The sequence below is a fragment of the Balaenoptera borealis genome (genome assembly GCF_965194805.1).
Source record: "Balaenoptera borealis genome assembly, chromosome: 4".
In the NCBI taxonomy this organism is placed as follows: domain Eukaryota; kingdom Metazoa; phylum Chordata; class Mammalia; order Artiodactyla; family Balaenopteridae; genus Balaenoptera; species Balaenoptera borealis.
The window spans coordinates 97185237-97200672 of record NC_138861.1 but is presented as its reverse complement, the minus strand read 5'-3'; the positions used below and the strand labels follow the sequence as shown (position 1 = coordinate 97200672).

Sequence of the window (15436 nt, the reverse complement as noted above, 5' to 3'; positions counted from 1 at the left end):
CATGATTGATTGGCTATGATATGGAATTTATAGGACTTCAATCTTTTTGCCTAGTGAAACCCAGCTGAGTGGTTCCCTATAATGATTGTATTTTGGGCTCTGTTAAAATATCAGTTACTCTTATACATTAAGTTACGACACTAAAATGAGCCTTGATTTTGAAGTCACAAAGACATAGGTTTGAATTCCAACTTTTCCCCTTCCCTGGTAAGTGACTTTTGGTAAATTACATAAAACCTTCCTGGGCCTCATTTTCTCATCTTTGAAATGGAGATGAAGGTAGCTATCTGCTGTGAAGTCACGTGTGAATAGAATTTGGGGTGCGCCTGGGCATGAATAAGTGCTCAAAATCACATACTTCTTGTGGCTTCCCTCCTTGCTCCCCATTGTTTTCCAGGCCACCATTTGTTATGCGCGAACATGTGAATTTCCTGACCACTTCCACCTCCCCTGACTGCTACTTCCACCATTGTTTTCCTGGTAACTAACATCTATTGAACGTTTACTCTGCGCCAGATACTGTACTCTTATCTCGTCGAACAATCTGTTGGACAATCAGGACATCAGGGTTTAGAGAGGTTAAATAACTTGCCTAGGGAAATTATTATTCCTACATGTAATTAGAAAGAAATAGAACAGAAATGCAAAAGTTCATCTGTCTGACTCCAAAGCATATGAACCTTTCATCAAACACATTAGTAGCAATAATCCATTGACTTCAGTTCTCTGAAACAGTGGTTACAAAAAAGGTTCTGAAATTGCATGTCAATTTCTCTGAAGAATTTTGCCTGCCTTTAGGGAGCAGCTGCCCCGTGATTGGCTGGGGCCAGCATGTCTTGGGGCTCAGCTGAGTCCTTTCTGGTGAAAACTACAGAAAGAAGAAAGGGTAAGTCATCTTATGAGATTAAATTTTTTATTGAGAAAGTGGCACATATATTAACTGTTATAAATATAAAATACCTCAATTAGGATGAGAGTTCAAATTATAATATATTCAAGCCTAGCTTTAGGACTTAGTTTATAAAGTAACTAGCATAAGCTCTTCTCTTTAAATATTACTTTAAAAGGTAAGGCTAAAAGGCTGTGCTGGATTCTTCCCTGTTTAGTGAGTGTATGATTGTTGGTTTGCAAACTGGCTTTCTGACCTGGAACCAAGGAGAGACTGAAGAAAGAGGCAACCTCTCCAGATTGGTAGGTGGCACATTTAATAGGCCAGGGAACTGACATATGAGGCTGGTCTTCCGCAAGACAAGTAGATCTCCACACCCATCCTCCAGAATCTTAAATGTTTATGTAGTGGCCTTAAATGGGACCAGTCCCTTATACCATACAGATGGTCTTAACAACACATGCTCTCTCAAGCCTGCATCCTTGAAAATGGCTCCCACTGTGGGAACGGTGGGCAGTGTCAGGGAGGAAGAAATTTTCCTCTACCCTTCTAGGTTCTTCTGGCCGGTCTAAGAATTAAGTTGACATCAGACAGATTAACAGGAGAAAATCAAACAAAATTTTTATAACATGTGTACATGGGAGAGACCCAGGAAAACTGAGTAACTCACCAAAATATCCAAAGCCCTCACCTTAAATACGATCTTCTGCTAAAGCCAAGCGAGGATGTTGAGGGTAGTAGTTTGAGGCTTCAAAGGGGAGGAAGGTAATTCACATGGAGATGGAAAAGCAAATGTTTGGTAAATAAATGTTTGCTTGGCCAAGCACAGACAATGGACATAGAGTGATCTCAGATCTCCACCACCCCATCCAGCCCATATACTATCTCTGGTGATGGCTCTATTCTGGGAACAGGCCTTTTATCTAAATTCTTTAGGTAACTTAGGAGGAGGTATTGTAAAAAGAAAGACTTCCTGAGTCTTCTGATTCTTAAAAATAATCAGTCTAAATTACTCCTCATGCCAAAGAGACACATCTTGGGGTGACAAATTTTGTTCCTCTACAACAGAAAGTACATTCTAAGGTCAGAGAAAGGGGCGAGGGACTTCTGATTGCCAGGGTCCAGCTTGCAGGTCAACTGGTGGTCACATCCTCCTAATGACCTCCTCCAACAATGATGCTATCATCTATTATTATTATTTTTTTTAAATTTTATTTATTTTTTTATTTTATGGCTGTGTTGGGTCTTCGTTTCTGTGCGAGGGCTTTCTCTAGTTGTGGCAAGCGGGGGCCACTCTTCATCGCGGTGCGCGGGCCTCTCACTATCGCGGCCTCTCTTGTTGCGGAGCACAGGCTCCAGACGCGCAGGCTCAGCAATTGTGGCTCACGGGCCCAGCTGCTCCGCGGCACGTGGGATCTTCCCAGACCAGGGCTCGAACCCGTGTCCCCTGCATTGGCAGGCAGATTCTCAACCACTGCGCCACCAGGGAAGCCCGCTATCATCTATTATTAAGCAAGTATGTTATGCAGTAAGCACTTCTTCCAATGTATATCTTCCAGCTTTTAGTAGACGAAATTTAGATGGCCAAAGTTAAGCAAAGCACACCACGACAAACCAAAAACTGATGAGAGAAACGTAATTTTGTTTGGCTCTAGATTTTCTTATCTCACATCCTCAGAATCTCTCCATCTTCATGTATGACTCCTTTCTAAAGAGGAAAGAGCCTATTCTTGCTAGTTATTTTGAGAACATATGGACAGGATAAAGTTTATTTGTTTAATCAGATATACCCAGTAAAGTTCATTCATTCATTTATTTGCTCACTCATCAGAAAAATATGTAATGATCACTCTATTTGAATAAATAAATTATAAACTTTTAACTGTGAGCCATGCCCTGTTCTAGGCACTGGAGATAGAGTGAAGAATGTGTGGATATTAGAGTTTTTCTTGAAATCAAGTTTTGAGAGAGGAGACAGTAAGTGACCATGATGAGGTAAGGGGTGGACATGGAGACCCTGACGAGGGGATGGTGTCATAGAGAAAGGGCAGACGTTGCAAGGAAAGATGGAGACACCAAAATGCACTCTTTCCTTCAAACTGCCTCACATATAACAGACATTCAAAAATTATTTGTTGAATAAACAAACAAATTTTGTCAAGAATTGGTTCCTCTCCAAAAATGTTCCCCACAAGGCTTATATCATTGCACTGCTTCCCAATCCCATTGAAGGTATGCTGCATGGGTAATGGTGGCATCGAGAACTCTTATTAAAGATTCTCTCTCCTGAGAGGCTTTAAATATCATGATCAAGGATAAATGAAAAGCGAGGTCAGGAAGATTCTCAAAATGTTTCTTTGTAAAAACTGCAAACATAAATACCAGTTTGACTTGCCTGTTGTTGTCAATCTTGTTTTTTGTTTTAAAATATGGATTTTGAGATCTATGTGTAAAGTTCACTTATCAGAAGGAAGCCTTTCTGACTCAATGTTCTTTGTTTAAGGGGTGCTGCTTACCCAGTCTGGGGCAGCAGAATCAAAATCATTGCTTCTTTCAACATGTTCTGCAAAATGCTTGCCAACATCTATGTATGCTCTGTTGTTTTCAGGGTTTAACTTTATAGCCATTTCTTGTTCACTGCCTTGTGGGATGTGTAAGGTAAAATGTTGGGTTCAAAAGTCTCATCATGGATGACAAGCCATTTTTAATCACTCACTATTTTCTTTTGAGGAAGTCAACATTTTGTCATTTTGAGAAGACACTTAAGAGTCTAAATATATGCTTTTACTTATTACAATTGCCACTTTATTACTTGGGGAAAGTTTATGTAAGATAAGAACAGCAGACTGATCCCCAAGAGGAAAATAACATTTTGCTGTAAACCAGTTTCACGCAAACCTTGGGGTGTTAGATTCTTGAATGAATTTAGACTATACTCATTATAACTTGGTATTTGTCATTTCATGAGATAATCTCATTCGAGCTAAGTTGTATGCCCTTTCTTCACAGAGAAAATTTACGAAAGGAAGTGATTTCTGGCTGAGTGCCATGATGCTGTGTTTTACATGGGGCAGGAGGAAGTGGAGTGCTGAAGAGGGTGTATGTAAGACCACAGGGATTCATGGGGGTCCCACATCACTATGGTGATATGCTTCCACTGGCTAGAGAAAGTTGACTCAAAGAGCTGTTAGAGTTGGAGAAGGAAACAGTTATTGATTAAAAAAATTTTCTTTTATTGTGCTAAAATGTAACATAAAATTTACCATTTTAACCATTTTTAAAATTAATTTTTATTGGAGTATAGTTGCTTTACAATGTTGTGTTAGCTTCTACTGCACAGCAAAATGAATCAGCCATACATATACATATATCCCCTCCCTTTTGGATTTCCCTCCCATTTAGGTCATCACAGTGCATTAAGTAGAGTTCCCTGTGCTATAGAGTACGTTCCCCTCAGTTGTCTATTTTATACATAGTATCAATAGTGTATATGTGTCAATCCCAATCTCCCAATTCCTCCCACCCACCCCCTTCCCCCTTGGTATCCATACATTTGTTCTCTATGTCTGTGTCTCTATTTCTGCTTTACAAATAAGGTCATCTATACCATTTTTCTAGGTTTGACATATATACGTTAATGTACAATATTTGTTTTTCTCTTTCTGACTTACTTCACTCTCTATGACACTCTCTAGGTCCATCCATGTCTCTACAAATGACCCAATTTCGTTCCTTTTTATGGCTGAGTAATATTCCATTGTATATATGTGCCACATCTTCTTTATCTATTCATCTGTCAATGGACATTTAGGTGGCTTCCATGTCCTGGCTATTGTAAATAGTGCTGCAATGAACGTTGTGGTACATGACTCTTTTTGAATTATGGTTTTCTCAGCATATATGCCCAGTAGTGCGATTGCTGGGTCATATGGTAGTTCTATTTTTAGTTTTTTAAGGAACATCCATACTGTTTTCCATAGTGGCTGTATCAATTTACATTCCCACCAACAGTGTAAGAGGGTTCCCTTTTCTCCACACTCTCTACAGCATTTGTTGTTTGTAGATTTTTTGGTGATGTGCACAATTTCATGACATTAATTATATTCACAATGTTGCACAGCCATCACTACCATTTCCAAAACTTTTTCATCAAATTCCCTCCTGCACCTGCCACAGATACTCTGTTAAGCAATAATCCCCCATTTTTCCCTCTTCCTAGACCCTGGTAACCTCTAATATTCTTCCTGTCTCTATGAATTTACCAGTTCTAGATATTTCATATAAGTATATTCATACAATATTTGTCCTTCTGTGACTGGCTTATTTCACTTAGCATTATGTTTTCAAGGTTCATCCAGTTTTAAAATGTGTTAGAACTACATTCCGTTGGATGGCTGAATAATATCCCATTGTATCTATAGAGCATATTTTATTTATCTATTCATCTGTTGATGGATATTTGTGTTGTTTCTACCTTTTGGTTATTGAAAATAGTGCTGCAGTGAACATTAGTGAATAACTATGATTGGATTTTTCTTTTCAGTTCTTTTGGGTATATAACTAGGAGTGAGAATTGCTAAATCATACAATTCTATGTTTAGCTTTTTGATGAAATGCCAAACTATTTCCACAGAAGGTTCTACCAGCAATGTACAAGGATTCTGATCTCTCCACATCATTACCAATGCTTGTTACTTTCTGGTTTTTTGTTTTTTCTTGGATTATAGCCAAAGTAGATGTGAAGTGATATCTCACTGTGGTTTTGGGTTTTGATTTGCATTTCTCAAAGGACTAATAGTGCTGAGCATCATTTCATGTGCTTATTGGCCATTTGTATATCTTTTTCTTTGGAGAAATACCTGTTGAAATATTTTGCCCATTTTTAATTAGGTTATTTGTGGTTTTGTTCTTGAATTGTAGGAGTTCTTTACATATTCTGGAATTAAACCTTTATGAAATATATTATTTGCAAATACTTTCCCCCACTCTGTATATTTTCTTTTCACTTCTTTGATAATGTCATTTGATGCACAGAAGTTTTTTATTTTTGTGAAGTCCAATTTATCTTCTTTTTCTTTTGTTGCTCTTACTTTTGTTTTTATATCTAAGAATTCATTTCCAAATCCAAGGTCAGTCAGATTTACCCTTATGTTGTCTTCTAAGAGTTTTATAGTTTTAGCTTCTATATTTAGGTCTTTGATTCATTTTGAATTAATTTTTGTATATGATGTGAGGTAGGGGTTCAACTTAATTCTTTTGCACGTGGAAATCTAATTGTCCCTATCACTGATTCTTTACTCCTCTCACAAATGTTTTTTCTTTCTTGTCAATATCTTTAAAACTTTAAGAATTCATTTTAACCATCACATAAAAATAAGACAAAATAAACTTCTTATTACCTCACATTTTAAGGGTTAACTCCATTTCTGACATTTATTGTTTAGAGAGAAGCAGCGTCCACAAACTGCTTTTTTCTCAGTAGGACCTGAAAATTGAAACTTCATTTTCTGAGGGGACTAACGTGTGACAGACAGCTTGTTATGGAACTATAAACTTTTATGGATAACTTGAAATAGAGGTTTTCCAAGGTCCTTTAGGGTTAGATAGTCACGTGTACAGTTTCTTCAGATGTCAGAAATAAGGCTGACTGGGTTGTTTGGAAGCCACTGATATCATGGGGATATTTTAGCATCCAGAAGATAATCAATAAGTATATACTGATTGATGGGCTTGAGGAGAGATGCCTCTGGCAGAATCTCAGTCCCATTTTGATTTTGACAGCTCAGGGCCCATGACTGTGTCTGTTCATCTCTCAACAATTTTCTTTGCTCAAGGAAAGTTGTGGCCTTTCTTTTTTGATAAAACTTTTTCCATAAAGAAGGGTTACAGTTCCTATAGGGAAGCTGCAACTTTCCCAACTTATTTTATTTCAAGAAAATGTAATGAGCTTCTATTATGTGTTAAGAGTTATGCTAGGTATTGGGAATCCCAAGAAGAAAAAGAAACAGTGCTTGCCCCAGGGTAACTCAATAATGCAGTGAGGGAAATAGATATGTATGTATTCGGGTGTACTAAGTTATTGAAGACCAAAGATAGTACTTTCCAGAAGTACAAGAGTTGTGATATTTTATAGGGGTGGGCTTTGGACCCCAAATGCATGGTTCAGATACTACCTCTACAACTTACTAACTGTGTGTGTGGGAGCTGGTTACTTAGCCTCTACGAGCCTTAGTTTCCCACTGTAAAATGGAGGTAACCAAATTTAATTCAGAGGATTTTTACAATACAGTAGAGATACAGAGATACAATAGGTGAATGTTTCTAGCTGGCACACAGTAATTGCTTGAGAGCTAATGTTTATAGAGTGCCCATGCAGTTCCAATCTCTCTACATGATTATCTCAAGCAATCTATGACACAAATACTATCCCCATTTTATTGATGAAACTGACTTATGGAGGTTAAGTTGTTTTCTCCAGCTCCATAGCTAGTGAGCAGGGGCATTAACATTTGAAGCCAAGTGGTCTAGTCATAGAACTTATATTCTTCACCACTATTATATACTGCCTTTCAATGGAACAAGTCATGTCCCGTGGTCCCATACTTGAAGGAGTAATTATTTAGAGGTGGGATACTCATGGAAGGCTTCCTGGAGGAATTAGACCTTGAACCTGGCCTTAAGGTATAACAGAAAAACTTTAGTTATTATTTCTCTTTAAACTCTAGTTTAAACACATGGTGTTGTGTTAATGTTATGAGGATAGTGAACAGTATTTTGATTTTTAAAAAATGCCCTGGGGTTAAAACTTGTATGCCAACTTCCTCCTGATGTTTATTAAACTTGACGATGCTGCATTTCTCTAACCATCACATTTCACTATTTAATACTGTGAATGACAGCATCTCCCATAAGAGCTGTGGTGCAAAGGAGTGGATAAGGCTACAGTCCAGAGGCTGTCACTCAGGGTTAGTGCTTTCACCACCTTCAGCAGGATGTGTAAATCATAGGTTAAAAGGGGGTAGAAGTTGAATTTGCTTCTTCAGGGCTATCCCTAGTTACCCAGTAAATACTCTTGATACTGGATAAATGTCAAAACCATCCCCCCAAACTTTGCAATCTGATAAAAATGACACCTTACACTGCTCAAGTGAGAACTCTGCGAAAGCTATAAGTTCATCTGTTTCCTTGTTGATAATAGGCACAGCTCATGATTATGGGCATTTGCCCAATTTGTCCCCACTAGGACTGTAGAAGCATATTCTTCTGAAGTGATTGACAGCACGCAATATATTGAGATCTTTTTATTCCTTGTATTAATATAATATGAACTGTGAGAAGATGAAAGCCCCATTTACATAACCTGAGATAAAAGGAGGTGAAATATTGTAATTATCCTTTCAAGCTAAATTTTCACTGCTATTTAAATTAACCTAGGTGAAGAGCAAGTTAAATCCAAGGAGAGCTCTTGCCCCATGAAATCTACCTGTGAAATCAGGAGTGTTTATAAACTGGTCAATCAATTAGCTATTTGCTGTTGAGATGCAGACTTCAAGCTGAAAATAATGACAACAAACCCGGGAGTGCTGTGATGCGATGGGGCATTTAAATTTTTCTCCAATGACGTTCCATTTTTATTTAGGTAAAATGGACAAGATTATTACAGCTGGCTATGCTTTCTTGGTTTTTCAAAGTAGTGAGATGGAGAGAGCAACGATCCGGAGTCAGAGAATGTGGATTTTGGTTTGAGCTCTGCCACACGCTAATTCTGTGACCACATGAAAGTCACTACCCCTCTCAGGTCAGTTTGCTTAAATTTCAACTGGTCTAGATGCTATCTATATACTCTACAATGCTGTGATTCTCAAAGAAAACTTATGAGTGCCTATCAGAGAGATAGTTAAACTGATATTTTAAAATCCACTATATCACAGAATCCTTACAATCTAACATTAATCAAAAAAAAAAATCCCTGAAGTTTCTGCTCTAAAAACCAGAATGTTCAAATACTTGTTTTCATTTTAGTATAAGAAGAAGTATCGGAGGACAAGGAAGCTATAGCTTGTCTGATGCTTTGAATCCCATTAAAAATTAAACAAAATATTAAAATCAAATTGGTTATTTTTTTTATTATTCTGGAAGCTACCGTTAAATTCTTTGGAGCTTTACAAGAAGAGGAGTTCAGAAGATACTTGCTTTTTTTATTTTTAATTTTTAAATTGTTATTGAAGTATAGTTGATTTACAATGTTTTGTTAGTTTCAGGTGTACAGCCAAGTGAATCAGTTATATGTATACATATATCCACTCTTTTTTAGATTATTTTCCCATATGGGCCATTACAGAGTATTGAGTAGAGTTCCCTGTGCTATACAGTAGGGCCTTATTAGTAAAAGATACTTGGTTTGATTATGTACTCCTGTGTAACAAATCAACCCAAAACTTAGTGGCTTCAAGTACAAACATTGATTATTTCACAGTTGGAGTGGATCAGGAATCTGGATGAGACTTACCTGAGTGTCTCTGGTTCAAGGTTGTGTGGTTTCAGTCACGCTGCCTGCTGGAGCCACAGTCTCACCTGAAGGTTCAACCTTGGAAGGTTCACGTCCAGGGTCTCTTATGTGGTTGTAGGAAGATGTGGTACCTTGTAGCCTGTTGAAATGAGGGCCTCAATTTCCTGCTGATTGAAAGTCTCCTTTCTTGGAACCCTCTTGCACTGTTGGTGGGAATGTAAATTGATACAGCCACTATGGAGAACAGTATGGAGGTTCCTTAAAAAACTAAAAATAGAACTACCATATGACCCAGCAATCCCACTACTGGGCATATACCCTGAGAAAACCATAATTCAAAAAGAGAGTCATGTAACACAATGCTCATTGCAGCTCTATTTACAATAGCCAGGACATGGAAGCAACCTAAGTGTCCATCGACAGATGAATGGATAAAGAAGATGTGGCACATATATACAATGGAATATTACTCAGCCATAAAAAGAAACGAAACTGAGTTATTTGTAGTGAGGTGGATGGACCTAGAGAGTGTCATAGAGAGTGAAGTAAGTCAGAAAGAGAAAAACAAATACCGTATGCTAACACATATATATGGAATCTAAAAAAAATGTGGTTCTGAAGAACCTAGGGGCAGGACAGGAATAAAGACACAGACGTAGAGAATGGACTTGAGGACATGGGGAGGGGGAAGGGTAAGCTGGGGCGAAGTGAGAGAGTGGCATGGACATATATACACTACCAAATGTAAAATAGATAGCTAGTGGGAAGCAGCCTCATAGCACAGGGAGATCAGCTCGGTGCTTTGTGTCCACCTAAAGGAGTGGGATAGGGAGGGTGGGAGGGAGAAGCAAGAGGGAGGAGATATGGGGATATATGTATATGTATAGCTGATTCACTTTGTTATAAAGCAGAAACTAACACACCATTGTAAAGCAATTATACTGCCATAAAGATGTTTAAAAAAAAAAAAGAAGGAAGTCTCCTTTCTCAATTCTTTGACTTCATAGGGCAGCTCAAAACATGGCAGCTGAATTCTTCAAGGTGAGTGAGGGAGTGAAAGAAAATGAACATCCAGGACAGCAGCTACAGTTTTTCTATAACCTGATCTCAATAGGGACATCCCATTACTTTTCTACATTAATTAGAGACATGTCAATAATTTCAATTTGCCCTTAATGAGAGAGGATTATGTAAGGCTGTTAAACCAGGAGATGGGGATCACTGGGGTCATTCTAGAGGCTTTCTACCACAACATTAAATATTCCTCCACCTTGTTTACTTCAGGACAATGGTTATGGATGTAGAAAGTGATTATTCTCTGTCTCTCACTGGAGGAAAACAATAATCTTTACAAAGTAGATGCCATTTATTTAGGGAAGGTAAATTCCAGCTCTCCCTTGAAATATGTGAAATATTGGTAATTTCAATGACTTTAGAGGACTGTGGATGTATGAAAATCAGTTACCAAATAACATCAAGGGTATAAAGGAGAAGCAAAGATGGGCCACCTTAAGTCTTGTTTGTTGGCTACAGGTAGCTTGTGATCATAGTTTATCAATCTTCTCTTTGTTCAGAAGTCACATGAAAACTCGTATCTTTCAGCTTGATTATTACAGTAGCTTCTTCATATACTAGGCATGGTGACGAAGGCTGTTATTTCGGACCAAATAGCTAAGTGGACACAATTGTCTCTGTGCCCTCTTTCTTTTTCTGGTATTCTCAACATGTCTGCCAACTCCTGCTGGCAAGAAAAGATATGAAACCAGTAACTTGGAGGCACATCAAAGTATTAGCTCATCCAATGGTATTTGCATTTTAAGCCTGGCTTTGTGGAATGAAAAGCTTTGTAGACTGATGAAGGAATTTCAGTAAACAGGTGGGAATGGTGTTTTCTCTCCAGAGGGAGCCTGCAGAGGGAAGAAGCCTCAGTTCACACGTAGTAGGAATTACTTGCCCTTCTTAAAGGTAAAGTCCTATTTCTCGTTCCAACCAAGTGTCATGGAGGAGTGTGCTGAGTTGAAGGTCATTATGTTTCTGCGGCACAGCAGATACAACCTCTGTTTCCTGGTGTTTAGCTCTTATGCATTGTGAAGGAGAGAAGGAAGGGACAATAAATATTGAGTTGCTGGAGAAGAGCTCTATTCTTTCTTTTATTCAACTGAGTGAAGATTCCTGAGAGACAGAAATTGTGGAAAATAGTGAATAAGGTGAGTTTGGCGATGGGGCTAGGATGGAAGGAAATTGACAAAAATTGTGTGCTGTGCTTTTCATAATTTTCTTTATTTTTTATTCTTGAAGAGTAAATATTATTATTTCTAGTTTTTAAATGAGAAAACTTGTGCTTAGAAAAATTGGGTCATTTTCTCCCTCCGTAAAATGAGGATAACGCTAGCCTTTCCCTCATAGGGTTGTTGTGAGGATTAATTGGATGAACACCTGAAAGTGTTGGATAAATGCTTGTGTTGTTCTCATTACTATTATTGCTGTTTGACAAAGTCACATAGTTAGGAATTAGCAGGGTAAGAATATGAACCAAGATACCTTATTCAACCTTTTCTGCTTCCTCTAAAATAAATAATTCGATAGTTCATGACGGGAGGTTGATTCAGGTGGGTGAGAGAGCAAGGAAGGAAGGGAAAGAATTGCAAGTAGTAGAGGAAAGAGGCTGTGAGACGGTTTATGTGACAAGAGCAGATGAAGGGTGTGGGAGTTGATATAGGCAGACATGAATTGCTGGAGGGTTTTAAAGTCAACTGTGATTTATTTGAATTTGATATGATATTGAATGTCAAGGGAGGATGTTGGGAGGGTGCATTATTTGGTCAAAGCAGGGGTGGGAAAAAAGTGTTACGGGTGACATTCTCAGCTATTAATAAAGAAGGGAGGGCAGAGGACAAGAGGCTTCTTTTAAAAATAAACCGAGACCTGGAATAGGAGGGAATAGCAGGCAGATGATACCTTAGAATGGGTCAGATAAACACTGGGCTGCAAAATGCTGCCTCAGTTCTTAGCCATTGTTACCCCTAGACTTAGAGTCTATGATGGGTTCCATTGAGATAATTGGCACCTGCAGACGATACCTGAGCACTGTGGGAATGAGTGGTTTTGCATGGAGCCAGAAATCCAGTGAGACTTGCCAACACATATTCTGGGTTTTATATTTGCCATTAATGAGGACCAAATGAGGTGTGGGTTCCTGCAAAAGGCTGCACAGATGAGGTTTGCAGAATTACAAAAGTAGAATTACCCACAGAGGCAGGGTGATTGCCAGCCTGAAAGTGTGGTGAAAATCTCTGGAATTCATGGCTTCATGACTCGCATTGGGGCCAAGATGGATTAATGTAAATTAGAGGCAGTGGAAAGTGCTGTGATGGTGAGGAGGATGCCTGTAGTGACAGAGGGTTCTAGTCTTGAAGGGACCTTCAAACTAAGCTACAGGTTTGGGTTTTGTTTAGTGGAAGAGAGAAGTGAATGCTATGCTTCTGTTCTCTTCTCTGTGTAGTGGAGAAATGCCCACTCCAGTGGGATGAGAAGAGGTGTTGTCCCCTGTTTGCATGTACTAACTGTGTTCCTTTCAAGGGAGATACCACCTTCTTTCAGCAGGGTCACAATTTCTTGTGACCTTGATACTTCATGGGAAGAAGTATTACATTCACCCGAGGCTTCCTGAGAGTCTACCAGATTCAGTAGGTGATCTCCCTCCCCAACCCTCAGTCCCACTCAATTTCTGAGCTCATCAGACCTGGGTAGGAAATGTATCAGCAACCTCAGCTTCTCTACCTGGTAGGATCTGGAACGCAACTCGCTGCTTTGGACACAGATCATAAGCATAAAGGATAAGCCCTCCCTCACTCCTTCTGAGAGACCTGTTTGTTGTATTGCCGGCCTCTGACTGGGAGTCCTGTGAATCAACAGATCATCAGGAACCTGCTCTAACCACCAACACTATTTTTAGTGGAAGCATTTGTTTTGTTACTTGCTACCTTATTGGATCCTTTCAGATATTGGCAACTGCTTGAGTCATCTTATTTCATGTATATTTTCTCAGTTCTTGACACTCCAATTTAGGCTTTCTTGCCAGCTGCAGGGTTCAGATTGTAGAAGTCCCATACTCTGAAGGCAGCAGAGCCCCCTGGAGGTAAGAAGAGAATGGCAAGAGATGGGAATCGCCTACCGCGGGCTTCCCAGTCTCTTCCACATCATGATAATACTTGCACTGCTCAGGCACACAGGGATAAATGAACTAATCTTGCTGGAGGTTCTGGCCTCCCAGGCTCCACCCTTGAGGACCAAAGGGATTAAGATTCTGTTAGGTTTCACACTGGTTAAGAAGTTGTAAAACTAATATAATGTTATATGTCAATTATATCTTGATTAAAAAAAAGTTGTGGTCTATCTGATCATGGACAACATTATATTTATTTGAGGGACGTAGCCTAAGGCAGGAAACAATTTTCTCTCAGTGAGCATTTATAGTTTGGGGACTATGATGGTCTCTCTCTCTCTGTTCTGATCACCACTGCCTACTTTGTCTGAACCAGTCTTGCTTAGTTCATTCTTCTTCCTCTTGCTTCTTTAATTCTCCGTTCTCTCCCTCAGCCGACTCCTCACCTATACTCCAATTTTTAGTCCATTTCTACCAGTTTCCCTCACCTGGAATGTTCTCTGTAAACACATCTTGATCTCCTAGGGGAGCAGCATGTGGTGTGCTTTGGCCCAGTTGAAAGAGCAAAGGATTTTGAGTTAGATTACCCAAAATTTGAATCTCAGTTCTGCCACTTATTAGCTTAATGACCTTGGGCAAATTACCTGTATAATGGAATAATACAATGTCTAAAAGAGATGATATAGTTAAAATGGTAGACATAGCTCAATAAATATCTGCTATTGTTAATGATTTATCTTTCTGTCACTAGTTAGCACTGTGTTGGACTATAGTTATTATGCAACCTCTGACAGTGTTTCTTTACTTACATCAGGGATTAGGAGTGTATTTACATTTATGTAATTCTAACAACTGCAGTGACCTAGTATTATGTGCCAATCACAGCACAATAGAAGCCATACATCAGGAGAGCAACAAACGTGGGCCTAATGATACCAGCAATAACCTGAAAGGAGGGAGGAATTGGAAAATATCTAATAAAGTTATGTGAGAACTCAAAACTGTGTGTTAGTCTGTTTGGGCTGCTATAACACAACACCATGGTCTGGGTGGCTTAAACAACAGAAATTTAGTTTTCACAGCTTTGGAGGCCAAGAGGTCAAAGATCAAGGCAATGGTAGATATGGTACCTGATGAGAACCCTCTTCTTAGTTTGCAGAGAGCCATCTTCTCACTGTGTTCTCACATGGTGAAGGGAGAAAACAGAGAGAGAGACATCATCTTTCTCATGTTTCTTCATAAAAAGGCACCAATCTCATTTATTAGGGCTCCACCCTTTTGACCTAATTATGTCCCAAAGATCCCATCTCCAAATATCATCACACTGGGAATTTAGGCTTCACTGTATGATTTTTTTGTGGGGGGGGGGGGAGCAAACATTCAGTCCATAGCAAACTGAAATGATAGTTTCAGCTGTAAAGCATGCTGGGAACTCAGTAGCAGACAGCCCAGAAAGAAGAAGAAGTTGGGACCAGGTGGGATTAGGGTTAGTGAAAATTTGTCAGTATCTAAGCAGTGTGGAAACACAACTGATTTTTGTATATTAATTTCACATCCTGTAACTTTACTGAAGTTTGTTTATTAGTTCTAATAGTTTTTTCAGTAGAGTCTTTAGGTTTTCTATATAGAATATCATGTCGTCTGCAAATAAAGACAGTTTTCTTTCTTTCTTTCTGATTTGGATACCTTTTATTTTTTTTTCTTGCCTAATTGCTCTGGCTAGGACTTCTGGTAATATGTTGAATAAAAGTGGTGAGAGTGAGCATCCTTTTCTTATTCGTGATCTTAGAGGACCATTGAGCATGGTATTAGTTGTGGGCTTGTCATATACAGCCTTTATTATGTTAAAGTATGCTCCCTCTATACCCAGTTT

The 15436-nt window shown here is 38.9% G+C and overlaps 1 long non-coding RNA gene across 1 annotated transcript in view; it reads left to right on the top strand.

The window, feature by feature from the left end:
- The first annotated feature begins 2397 nt into the window (after positions 1 to 2397).
- The window catches only part of LOC309627396, a 174480-nt gene continuing 161441 nt past the window's right edge, over positions 2398 to 15436 (top strand). The window contains exon 1 of the long non-coding RNA XR_014243719.1: positions 2398 to 11605. This is a non-coding gene — a long non-coding RNA (uncharacterized lncRNA). The remainder of the gene's footprint in view (positions 11606 to 15436) is intronic.